Below are 14,410 nucleotides of genomic sequence, written 5' to 3'. Positions count from 1 at the left end.
GTTCCAGGTTTTAGTCTTACGCCCTTCAAACAAAATCTCCATAATGCCATCAAGGTGATATAAAATGTGTATCTGATCATCTTAAGATTTGACTACAAATCAAAACTAAGGGGACTCTTAGAAACAAGAAGGACCTTCAAAAAAATTAAAAAGCCTCAAAGGAAAATATTACTCTATTAGCCTTACTACATAAATATTAAACTATTTTGGAGGGCAAAAAAGCAAAATCAAGACAGAAAATTTTAAACAGGGAAAAATTATCTGCAACACATACATTTAAGGCTTATTTAAAATAAAGATGAGCAGAATGGTGTGATAATTAAGAACAAATTCAAGTACCTAAATAATTGCTTAAATGCAAATCCTGGCTTTTCCCTTACTAGCTCTGACTTTGGTCTTCAGTTTACTTGTCCTTAAAAAATGGTAATAATAGGGAGTCTGGGTGGCTCAGTGGTTTAAAGCCTCTGCCTTCGGCTCAGGTCATGATCCCAGGGTCCTAGGATCAAGACCTGCATTGGGCTCTCTGCTTAGCAGGGAGCCTGCTTCCTCCTCTCTCTCTCTCTCTTTCTCTCTGCCTGCCTCTCTGCCTACTCGTGATCTGTCAAATAAATAAATAAAATCTCTAAAAAAAAAAAAGTGAATAATAATAGTTTCTACCTCACAGCGTTCTTACCAGGATTAAGTATAAAGGGCTGAAAACTATTTTCATATAAACACTATAAATGTATTTACTATCTAATTAATATGCAACAATAAATAAAACTAACTTCTAATAAAGTATTATTGTCTAATAAATTGACTAATAAAATAATAAGAAAAGCACAAACTGCAGACCAGGAATTGCAAACTCAGGATTCATTCACTTGTCCAACAAATGTTTGTTGAGCACCAATTGTTGTGGATACTATTCCTTATGTCTGGGATACATCAGTAAATAAAAGACCAAAATTCTGATAATGGAAGTAATAAGTAATAAGGAAGGAATATATGTGAAAGGTAGTAGTGTTGCAGGGGACAGACAGGGAAAGGACTCATGGAAGGAATTGACAGAAGAGAGGGTATAATTTTAAATAGGATAACTACTACTGACCTCAATGAGAAGATAACATTTGAGCAAAAAATTAAGAAACCTATCCATGCATTTATTTGGGAAAAGCACTGCACACAAAAAGAAAAACGAAGACAAAGGTACAAGGTAGAAGTGTGCATGGCACACAAAAGGTGCAAGGCAAGGGAACTGGTATGGTAAGGCGGCGGGGGTGGGGGTTGTGATAGGAATAATAGGAGAGGAGGTCAAAGAGGTAACAAGCTGCCACGTGACACACAGACCTTGTAAGTCAGGTCACAAAGGACTTTAGCTTTTATTCTGAGTTAAATGAGAAATTACCATAGGTTCCTGAACACAGGAGTTATAGGATCTTTCCTTTCAAAAGGGTCTTTTGGCTATCGTTTTGGAAAGTCAAAAGAGGTGGTATGCCTTTCTGGCTCAGTTGGTAGAGCATGCAACTCTTGATCTCAGGTTCTGAGTTTGAGCCCCACACTAGGTGTAGAGTTTACTTAAAAATCAAACCTTTAACAACAACAGAAAAAATGGAAAGCAAAAGTGGAAACAGGGAGACTAATGAGAAGACTACAACTGAAATTCAGGTGACAGATAATGGCAGAATGGACGAGAGAGGCTGGTGAAGGGAAAAAGAAGAAAAGAAGGAGTCTCTGATATGAGATATATTTTAAAAATATATCCAACAGAATTCACTGACAGACTGGATATGGGTTGTGAGATAAACAGAGAAGTCAAGGATAACACCCAAGTATTGGCCTGGGCCATGAGAAGCAGAAAGATGAGGAAGACGAACAGACTTTAGGGGTATAAACAGAGGTCAGTTTTGCACATGTTAAGTTTTTGTATCCACTAAATGACCAACTCAAATGCCCACAAGTCCCTGGGAAGAAATGTTAGATAAGCAGAAAGGCCAAGGATAAGACTCTAAGAAGTGCTAAGCACCATCTGAAAAGGGCATTGACTACGAAATTCTAGCAAATTGTTATCGTGATCAAATCCAGTCTCCCAGTTATGCCAAATTTTCCAATTTTTCAGGAGGGGAGCCAGAAATCTGCAGATTTTTATGTGAACTCGCAATTTTTTAAATTTGAGAACCAAAGAGCTACTTTTACCTAATAAAACTGCAGAACTGGTGGGAATGCCATTTGGTACAGCCACCATGGGAAACACTAAGGAGGTTCCGTAAAAAATTAAAAATAGAATTATCATATTATCCAATAATTCCACTACTGGGTATTTACCCAAAGAATAAGAGAACACTAATTTAAAAAGATGTATGTGCCCCTATGTTCACTGCAGTATTATTTATAAAGACCAAGAAATGGAAGCAACCTAAGTGTCCACTGATAAATGAATGGATAAAGAAGATGTGGCATATTCCATAAAGTGCAATAGATTCACCCATAAAAAAGAATGAAATTGTGCCATTCGTGACAACATGGATGAACCTAGAGGGTATTATGCTAAGCCAAGTAAGTCAGAGAAATACAAATAACCATAAGATTTCACTCCTGTGTGGAATTTAAGAAATAAAACCAAATGGACAGACAACAAAAGAGACAAAACAGAGACCCCCAAAAATCCTCAAAACAAACTCTTACAGAGAAACCTAGTGGCTGCCAGAAGGGATATGGGTGGGTGGTAGGTGAAACAGATGAGGAAGATTAAGAGTACACTTAGATAAGCACTGAAAATGCACAGAATTGTTCAGTCACTATACTGTACACCTGAAACTAACATAACACTGTATGTTATAATTCAATAAAAAATAAAGTAAAATATTGCTGAGCTACATAAATGTCATTTCATTTACATGTGTGATACTCAACAGACATAAAAATGGCATGACTAAAAAGTAATCTGGTAGAAAATCATGTTCAAACAGTCCTGGCTATATATTAGTTCTAAATTCCAATTCAAAACTTAATGAGTCAATTCTCAAAATTCAGTTCAATTCTCTATACTGTTATTAAATGTTTTCTATGTCCAAGTCACTTTACTGGACTTTCAGTCATAATGATGACCCTAAGGGGCAGAATTACAATCACAAATGTCTGGTTCTGGGGACAGAGAGTAATATAACTTTCTACGTAGCAGACAGAACTGTGCTAAGTTAGAAAGGACTGCCACAGAAGGTAACTTCCTGCCAAGTGGAAGTATTCAAACATGGTTCCTTGAAAACAGAGTATTGCATACTCAAAAAAACCAAAACAAACCAAACAAAAAACTGAAAATTATATTAAATATAAAAACAGTAACAAACACTGTACAGACCAAATAACACCTACGGACTTTCTATGGTTTTAACTCTGGGCTGCGTCTAAGGGCAGAGACTCCATCTGCCTTGAACAATTAGCCTGCTATCCACTACAGTGTTTGGTACATAGTAGGTACTCAATAATTATTTGTTGGATGAAGAATCTACAGAAAATTCAGAAAAATCCTTATAGGACTTCATATACTGTTAAGAGGCATGTATTTAATTGGAATTATCTTTTTAGATGAAAATTTGCTAATATTTATCAAAATCTAAAGTGTTTATAAACTTAGTAATCACTAAAAAATTAACCTACAGATATAGTTTCACAAGTATGCAAAAATATGTGGGCTGAAACAAGGTATGTAAAAGCAAAAATCTGGAGGGGTCCCGGAGTGACTCAGTTGGTTAAGCATCTCTCTCTCTCAAGTAAATAAATAAAATCTTAAAAAAAAAAAAAAAGAGCAAAAATATTAAAAAATAGCTAGCGGTCTACAAATAAAATATTTAAAAATTATGGTATAACTACATAATGGAATATTATGTAACTGTTAGAGAATGTCAGATTTGTATGTACTGATATGGAAAAATACTAAGAAATATATGAGGAAAAATTACATTGGAAAACAAGATGTTTACTGGTTTACCAACTGAAATGTTGTTGGTTTTTTTTTTTTTTTTAATATTTTATTTATTTATTTGACAGACAGAGATCACAAGTAGGCAGAGAGGCAGGCAGAGAGAGAGAGGAGGAAGCAGGCTCCCTGCAGAGCAGAGAGCCCGATGTAGGGCTCGATCCCAGAACCCTGGGATCATGACCTGAGCTGAAGGCAGAGGCTTTAACCCACTGAGCCACCCAGGCGCCCCTGAAATGTTTTGTTTAAAGATATTCACATATACATTCACATGTTTGTAGAAACATAAAAAAATTTTAGAAATATTTACAAGACACTTAAACAGTAATTATCATTGGTAAGTAGGAATGAGGAGTCAGAGTACTCTAATTTTCACTTTTCTGTGACTGCCAAAAACATGTACTACTTGTATTAAAAGCAAGAAGCCTTTTTGAGGGTTTCCACTCTTCGTTAAATATAAAATCTAAACTCTTTAAAAAGCCATAGGGTTGCCTAGGTGTCACAGTCAATTATACATCCAATTTTTGGTTTCAGCTCAGGTCTGATCTCAGGGTCCTGAGATCAAGCGCAGCATCTGGGGGCTCTGCGCTCAGTGAAGAGTCTTGCTTGAATCTCTCCCTCTTCCTCTGCTCCTTCCCCTCACTGCAATAAATAAATAAATCTTTAAAAAAGAAAGAAAGAAAAAGAAAAGGTCACTTTTAAAAGTCCTTTCATAATCTGGCCCAGTCTACTTCTCCAATTTCATTTCTTAATATATGTGAACAACAATACTTACCTTTTTGCAATTTGTCAAATGTGCCAAGTTCTCACATACCAGCCTTTGTATAGCCTATTCCCACAGTCCTTTCTCACTCTCTTTGCCTTTCCCATTCCTAATATCCTTCAGGAAAACCACCCCATGACCCTCCCGTCTCAATGCTAAGTAAGTATTCCTCTATTTGTACTATCATCACAGAACCCATCTGAGAGTACTGGTCTGTCAATCCCTTCTACCTCCCTCTCCCCTAAATTCTGCCAAATAGCCAGAGTCTAGTCTTTCATTTCCAAATCTCTACCACCAGGTACACTCCCTGGTATGTGATTACCATTCAGTGAATAAGACAGAAAGGATGGGATATTGCAATTTAATTAGAAATAATAGACTTGGGTGAGAGAAGACCTGAATTCTGTGCTTAGTCAGGAGATCTTTGATGGGTTACTTTACAACATTTACCTTTACATTCCTAATCTGTGAAATTCCATTTTATGTTTATTTCTGCATTCATTTATTTAGCACCTTATATACCCTACATGACACTTTACAAACATCATTTCATTACCCTGTGAGGTATTATTCTATTTTATTTCAAAAATAACTGAGACTAAGATAAAGTTATAGTGCCGGCAAATTGGTAGGGTAGATACTCAAATCAGAGACCTGTCTGCCTAAATATTGGGCTCCTAAAGCCCTACTTTAGACTACCTCCATTTTAGATATTTAATAATCTGAGATCTCCAAAAAGTGATGTGATTTGCCTGAAATCATATAAACTGCAAAACCAGTATCTAAATCCAAATATTTTTCACATCAATCTTTTTTTTTTAAATACAACTGTAACAACTATTCAGTTACTCATGCCTCTTGAAAAACCATATCAATTAAAAAAAAAAAAACCTGTATTAACTTAGAGGGGGAAAAAGTCAACAAAAAAACTTTTTGGAAAAACTCTAATAAAATAATGTCAGATTTTTTAGAGATCCTAAAAATTACCTCATTCTATCACCCACCTGATGTTTGCATCTCTTTACAAAATTAGGGCAAAGCAGTCACCTATTTTATTCTTGAATTCTTATAGGAAACTCACTGTTCTTTAAAACAATTTAACTTTGGTTAACTCTTGAAGAAAAGTTCCTCCTTATAATAGGTCATAATTTCTTCTTTGTAACTTTCACATATAGATCTTCATATTACCCTTCTGGCCAAACTGAACATGCCTCTTTCATGGAACTGCATTTGAAAAATGATTTTCCTTTTCTTCAAGCTAAACATTATCAGTTCCTTAAACCCAACATTTCCTAAAATGGTATCCCTTAGAATACTATTCCAGGAGCGATTAACAGGCCTCAAAAATGTGTTCCATACCTAAATACATCTGAGAATCACTATACCTCTCTTTTAAGAGTATCACAATGAAAATCAGCGTATTTAAAGCCATAAAAAGTTTCAGTTAAAACAAACCTTTCAGCTATAACTCCTATTTCTCAAACATTTCAACACGACACCCTACTTCCTTCCACCCTACACGACCTTGCTACTTCTATTAACTTTCTATAAAATTATTTAGAAAATGCTGCCTTAACTGCTCTTTACACAATACAGTTTCATGTTCCCTCACTATCCTGACTCTTTTCTTTAAAAACATAGTGGCCAAAATTACAGAGAAAGATGTGTTAGTATTCTATATAGCTGCATGGCATTGATGGTTCAAATCAAGCATACTGTCAACAAAATACCCAAATCTTTCTTAGCCTATGTCAAAGTAATTGGATTTTAAAGCCATACTGAATTCCATCATATTAGATTCAACCCACAATTTCTTCTTAACCTCCCTTCTGATCTTTTACCACTTGTGTCCCATCTATGATATGGCCTAACTTAACCTCCTTTTCCAAGACATAACTTTTTTTTGAAGAGAGAGTGAGAGGCAGGAGAGAAGAGAGGGAGAAGGAGACAGAGAATCCTAAACAGGTACAACAACCAGCATGGCCCCAAAATCATGAGCTGAAATCCAGAGTCGGACACTTAACCGACTGAGCCATCCAGGCACCCCCAAGACAAAACTTTCTTATTTTCATGCTTAATTAAGAACAATCTTTCCAAATATAATCAGAAAATATTTAAAAACTGTCCTAGTTGGACCAGTGAAGAATAATGTTTCTACACTTTTTTTTTATGTTATTTATTTACTTGACACAGAGAGAGAGAGATCACAAGTAGGCAGAGAGGCAGGCAGGGGTCGGGGGTGGGGGGAACGGACGCCCTGCTGAGCAGAGAGCCGATATGGGCCTCGGATCCCAGGACCCTGAGATCATGACCTGAGCCAAAGGCAGAGGCTTAACCCACTGAGCCACCCAGGCACCCTCTACACTGTCTTTTTAAATAGTCGACATTCTGTCATCCTTGTAATGAGACTGATTATTCAAGTAACAGTTCAAATCAAGCCTTTAGCTTGATCCATTTTAAAAATGTGTTTACATTTGAAGAATAAGTATATGTGATATTCTGAAGAAATATTTTTTTAAAAATAATAAAGCTACCTTTCTCCATTTAAGACTGTTTTTACTAGGTTTTGACATTATACCATCATTGAAGATTTTCTACTAAGAGAAGTTAGAATATTGGAATTTCTACTAAGAGAATATTAGACTTGCTTAAGGTCACAAAACTAGTAACTGAAAAAACCTGTGGCTCAAACCTTCAAACATTTATAAACTTAAGACGGCCCATCACGTGGGACATTACGCTGGTCCATTACACTAAAGACATTATGTTGATACAATGTGGAAAAGAGGCAAATATGAGATTTATATATTTTAAACATGCCACTAGTTTAATATGCTACCTTACATATCTATTTACTGCTATAAAAACAACTGGTAAATATACCTTCTGCTTCCATTCTACCCAAGATGTAGAATTTAATTAATACACAGTTTTGTTTTGTTTTTCTGTAACTCATAGCTTACTCTAAATGGCTGATGTGTGCAATAAAACCCACCCCAGCAATTACTTACAGACATATATTTTGGGTCAATTCATGTCTCTAAAGTTTTATTTTTAAAGATATTATCTAGGGTGTCATGTTGAAATTGCTCAGTCTACACATTAAAGACTCTTTTTAATAGATAATAACTAGAAAACTATGCTGGACTTCATACATTTAAAGAAATCTCAACCAAAATATCTTAAAAACTTAAAATTACATAAGCATAAGACATACAGGAGAGTCACTAATCTCACCCTATTTTTTTTTTTTTTGTCTCACCCTTTCTTTAGAAAGGGGCGCCTGGGTGGCTCAGTTAAGCGTCTGCCTTTGGCTCAGGTCATGATCCCTGGGTTCCGGGACTGAGTCCTGTGCTCAGTGGGGAGTCTGCTTCTCCTTCTGCTCCTCCCCTCAACTTTTGTGTGTGTGTGCTCTTTCTCTCTCTCTCTCTCTCTCTCTCTCACTCTGCTCTCCCTCTCTCCCAAATAATTTTTTTTAAAAAAGATAGAAATATATGCTTTATCTTAAAGCCTCCACAACAAAAGTAATATATACACATAGCTAATGAAAAAATCTAAAAATATCTAACTTTAATACCATACTTAATAAAATACATTTCTAAAAAAAGCCAGAATTTAAGAACCTCAACAAGAGAATTAAAAATCAAATCTAAAACAGGTATACAATGTCTTTATATTTATTGTAAAATATTCCAGAATCAATCTGAGAATTACCAAAATTCCAAGAAAGCATAGCAGTCCTATATATCATAACAAAACTGACATACCAACTGAAGCTTCTAGGCTCAATTAGTCTTGCTGACCCAAGGAATCTGAGTAAAGGAAGGAGGTTCTTGACATAAATAGCAAAAAAAAAAAAAAAAAGTGGGGACAGCAGATTAAAAGTTGTTATAAAAGTTATTATATCACATATAAACTCTAGTTTTCACGGATAAATTTTTTTTCCTGAACTTTGAACTTTCAAAGATTCCTCCCCAGCTCAGTTTCAAAAGTAAAATTAGAAGAAAAGTTAAAGAAAAAAAATCCTCTGAGCTTTAAAGTAGATGGCCAAATGGCATAACCAATCACAGGATAGGTATTCGACTAACGGTTCAAATCAAGCCTTTAGCTTTAACTGCTAACTTTATCCTCATTAATTTTAAGCACCTTAATAAGTTGACAAAAATATAAATTCTCAAATTCATACTGCCTTTCAAAATAGATATTAACCAAAAAATTACTAGCACTATTTTAGCAAAATATACATGAAAATTAATCATTTATCTAAAGAAATCTGTGTCAGCCGCATTTAAACTACTTAAATTGAAACTCCATTTTATGAATTACGGTAAAAATTTATCAAGTGAAAATGAACATCTTATAAATTTTCCTATAATTTTTAAAACATGAATTCAATAGTGAAGAAAACATTAATTTTTAAGGTATCAAAATGCTTTTATAGAAAGCACATTAGATCTTTATGGCATTCCTTAAATTACGTGGTATTAAATTCCTGATTTGTTAGTTCAATTGAGTATGGTATGCTTAGACCACGGATGCCAAGTCAATGGAAGTTTTTTACTGGCAGCTCATTTTAGTGACAGACTGCACTATTTTCCACATGGTTGGAAACTAAGAAGGATTACTCAAAAGTGTATGGATTTAGAAGTCTAACAGTATTTCAGAGTAAAAAGGTATAGATGGATCAATTCAATTCCATTTTAAGTTATTTTTATTAAAATATGAGGACACATTTTTATTCCTAGAAGTTAAATATATAATGTATAAAAAGCGTTGGTACTGGGTGTTTCACAACTTTTAGTAATACTGTGGAGGGCAGTACAGTTTTTAATTTATAATTAACAATAAATTTTTTAAATACTGTGTTGAACACAAAATTCTCAGAATTTAGGATAAAGATATCCACAATACAACCAAAATTCTTGTATGCCACTACCTAATACACTGCTATTCCTTACATAAGGTTTTCTAAAAGCTTTCATCCAAAATGTGACAGTTTGAACATAGAGATCATATTTTCTTTCCTCGTTTTTTTTGTTTTATCAATGATAAGATAGTAAAATAAAATAAGACACAACCCAGCATTAATATACAAATCCAGACAGATTTTACAATTATTTCATTTATAGTTACAAACCCTCCTTAAAACATGTCTGTTTCCTAACAACAAAAATGACAGCATTAAAAATATGAGGCTTAATTTCAGTCCATAATTCGGCATATTCTTATAATTGTTAACTCATAATACATCCAATATTACACATTATATTCCAGACGTTGATATGTATTATAATCTTTGGCAATAATGCTCAAGTCCAATACTCCACCCTCTAAAGTGAAAATTAGCAAATAAGCAGTGCCTTAAACAGAAACTAAGGCGCTGCTAATTGCAGCACTAACAGATCTTTATGTCTATTATGGCATATAGGTGCAAAAAAAAACAAATTTTTAAGAAGAAACCTTTAGATATGTACCCTGGAAAGAAGTCAATCATTACAGCTGAGGAGCTTTAATTCTGAAAATCTCTGAATTGAAGTTTGTCCAAATGCGCAACTGTACATTGTAGTGATTCTTGAAATGAAAATATCTTCCTATTATTCATGTAAGGAAAATCCTACCAACAGTGGGTATGTTATTTATATATTAGTGTACTTATACACTCAACATATCCTGCTTCCTGATTCTAACAACATTCTCAAGCACAAAGTGGAACAGATCTGTAAAAAGAAGCCAAGTCTTGAAAAGCTCCTCCCGATATTCCCTCGGCAATATCGGCCTGTATTACAATCATCGTATATTATAAAGGCTATAAATTACTTGTCAAGAATAGAAAGGGAGAGCTGAAAAAAACTTCAACATTAACAAAATTCACAAAGGAAGAAACTGGTGCCCCAATTAACTGGTCCTGGCTTCCCAAAGATCTCAGAATTCGCATCAATGCCACGATTAAACCCCGGATCTCCGGACTCCAGGTTTCGTGGTCCTTCCAGGACTCCAAAGAAAACACTCTAAAAAGTTTGTAATTGAAACTACTTGACGTTAGGAAACAGATGATACTATTGCGAGTATTACCGTCCGTGGCGGCCTGCGGCGCGAGTCGGGAGGCAGGGGGTGGTAGGGGGTCAGTTATCTTTCCCGCACACCCGCAACCTTTCACTGTTCAAACCCCTACACACAAGAGAGCACTTGGGGAATAAAGAGGAAGAGTCAAAGGCAGAGGAAAGTTCGAGGCTCATCCCCAGAACTCAGTGAAAACGACCGGATGGCCAAATCTCACCCAGCAGTCGGGACGCCCCGGACGTCGTCCCAAAGCCTCTGGAGGGGAACGCGCGAGCGCGACAACGGCCGGACACCCTTGACGTGCGGCGGTCGACGGACTCTGGGTTAGGAGAACATGGAGGGCAGCAGGTGGGAAGCAGCCGGAAGGCGGCGGGGGAGAGCGGAAATAAGGCAGAAAGAGGGAAGGGCGCTGGGGGGCGGAGGGAGTCGCCGAGGGGCCCCCGACGGCACGGGGAACTGGGAGCCAGACGCCTCGCACCACGCGGCGCAAAGGGTGACAGCAGGAGTTATCCAGGCAAAGATGCCCTCTGGGGCCAGGGAGCCGAGCCTCTGACACTAGCTCTCCCGAGGCTCGACGGGGCAGGGGAGTGAGAAGGGCGAATCCGGCAGACACCGCCTCCAGCGGGGCGTGGGTCCCCACTGCGCATTTGGCATGACAGTGTGTCGGACAGGGCCTTCTGCAGCTGGGAGGCAGGGTCTCCAGCCGTTAGCAGCGGTTTGGCAGTGACCCCACTGTCCCCATCCCCTCCTCACCCCTTCTGGCCTTCAAATGTTGGTCCTAAATCCCTGGGACCAACGACCACAAACCGCCGCCACCGTTTCGGGGACCAGTCGGTCAGAGCGGGGGTCGCCGCAGGGGGATGGGAGCCCACGCAGAGGAGCTCGCGACGTCCTCGCGCCTAGGTTTGTCTCCCAGCAGGCGCTGCGCGCAGTGGTCTAGACCTCCCCACGAGGAGTGGAGCCTCAACCAATCAGTGACCAGCCCCGGGGAGGAGTCAGGGAGCGGAGAGTGGGAGGGACCACGGTTTTCACCTGAATGAGGCTCTCTGAGGGGACCAAAAGCGCTTGGAGCGACAGGCACTTTAGCCAATTGGAGCTAGGAGAGCAAGTTTTAGGGGGTGGTCGTACATGTAATGATGCCAAAAGAAAATCCTGCGTATTTTGTTAAGGCGTTTAAAAACAAAGGCTATGATTTTAACATACTTCTTTTACTTCAGGGAAAACATAGATACGCTGTCGTGATTCTTCTCATTTGACGGAATTTTCAAGTCTTAAACTCCTAGTTTGCACCATTTTTTAATAAGGGCGGATGGAGGATGGGGAGCTATGAGGCTGAACAGGCGGATTTGCAAATAGGACTAGGCACATGAAAGTTAAGTGGTTTAAATGCCTAGGAGAATGGGCTAAATCGGGAGACCTAGTAATAGGCCTGATTCCACCCCTAATCAGTTTGGGGGAGAAATGACAGTGTCGGAGCTGAAGAACCAGGTATTATGCTTGTGTAAAACCAACTTTCACAGGTACGGTTGTGCGTTATTCTACATACACGCCTTGAATTTTGCTTCCTTTGAAGATATTGCATGAGTTTAAATAGCAAAGAAAATAAAAACGGCTTTAGGAACTTAGTCGGTTGACTAATAGACTCAGAATAATGGGACTGGAAAGAACCTCCATCACGTAGCTTCTGCTTTAACAAATGAGGGACTTGATACCCAGAATAATCCACTGGGTTACACAAAGACCTAGGTGCCCAAATACCCAACGTCAAGGTGCTTTCTTCCACATTAACTAGTGATTTTAGTTTTTTGTCTCCCTATGTTCAAGACACTAACAAATGTCTTAAATTTTGTTAACAAGACATGCTTGTGTACTTTTTATCCCTCTTTTCGTAGTAGGAATTAGCAAGGACTTGGGAGTCTGATGGATCTGGACTCAAATCCATGTTACCATTTTCTGGTCGTGACATAATGGGGATTGGGAGGATTTTTTTTTTTTTTAAGATTTATATTTATGTATTTGTCAGAGAGAGAGAGAGCACAAGCAGGGGTAGCAGCAGCAGTCAGAAAGAAAAGGACGCTCCCCGTCCAGCAAGAACCCTGATACATGGCTCCATCCCAGGACGGTGAGCTGAGCAGAAAGCAGTGGAGCCACCCAGGTGTCCCAGGGATTGGGAGCATTAATGATAAATAATGTTAACAAATATTGAGCACTTGTTATGTTCCAGAAACAACTATAAGGTATTTTCACATATTAGTTCATTTAATTCTCATAATAACATTGACAAAGGTACTTGCCCCATGTACCTGCATGTGTCAGATGGAGACACCCAGACAGATAGCTTAAGTTAGTTTGTTCAAGGTCATACAGCAAGTAAGTATATTTCCACTCTAAACCCTGCAGACATATCCACTATGCTATACAGTCTCAAAATGTGTCCAGAAACAAGTGGTATAATACCCAGAGCATGTTAAGTAGAAGCTTAACAAATACCTTCCTAAACTGTCTGTCCTTCAGTCCATGAACACCACCAATCTCATGTATATAGGCTATATGCCTATATAAATAATAATGATAATAATAATAATAAAAACAACCAGAAAATCCAGACACAGAATGTAACTACTTGGCTGGGTTTTTTGTTTGTTTGTTTTTTAACATGTCAATTCAAGAACTCAAGAACTGCAAATAAGGCAAGCTCTATCATGTTGATTACTATTAGTGACTGCTCTTTCATATCTCCAGAGATTACCCACATTATTTATTTTTATGTCAATGCCATCTCAATTCTCAGTAATTAATTCTAACTACATGTGTTTAAGGTCAAACTAGCTGAAATTGTGTTAAGACATATTAGTCTGAAAAGCTCAAACTAAAATATTTCTAGGAGTTGCTGTAAGATCCTTAAAGCCTCACTAGGTGGAGACGTCATCTTGTGAGGTGCAAAAGATAGTTCCTGGAAAAGCCTCAAGGGTTATTTTACATTTCTAGCTTCCTTTTTTCCTTTGCCAGACACCCTCTCCCAGCCCCATATAAAGAAAAACAAATAAACAAAGGCTTCTCAACAGGCATTAGGCCATTAGAACCTTGCTTTGATGAAGACAATGCTGTTTGAAGACCCTTGCGGTACTTACATTGTGTGTCCTTTTGGTCAGGTTTCTTCTAAAATTTTTTACTATGTAAAATCTATTAATAGATGTATTTTTCAAATGCTATAAAAACTATTTTCTCTGTATATAAAAGTAAAGGAATGACCTTTATTTCTCAAGTCTCTTTGAAAAGAGAATCTTAAGTACCTTTACCAACTAGAATTCTTTTTCAGGAATAAATTCCAAATTAGGGCTTTCAAGTTTATGAGGAAAGAAGATCCAAATTAATAGGAAGAATGAAGAATGAAGATAAGTGATATGGAGGTATATTTGACTGAAAAGAAGCCTAAAGTTGAATACTTGTTGGTAAGGGAAAAAATAGAAAGGGAGCTCTCTGCATGACTTTGGGACCTGGGAAGAAAAAGTTATCAATAAAAATTGAAAGGGATATAAAAAATATAGTTAGTTCAGGTAGTCTAGATATCATGTAGGTGTGGTTTTTCTCATATGAAATGCAATTTTTTAGAATAAATATCTTCATATAAC

This window comes from Enhydra lutris, unplaced genomic scaffold (genome assembly GCF_002288905.1).
Source record: "Enhydra lutris kenyoni isolate GAN:26980312 unplaced genomic scaffold, ASM228890v2 scaffoldscaffold3, whole genome shotgun sequence".
Lineage (NCBI taxonomy): Eukaryota > Metazoa > Chordata > Mammalia > Carnivora > Mustelidae > Enhydra > Enhydra lutris.
The sequence above is the reverse complement of the archived record's forward strand: the minus strand, read 5'-3'. Positions refer to the sequence as shown.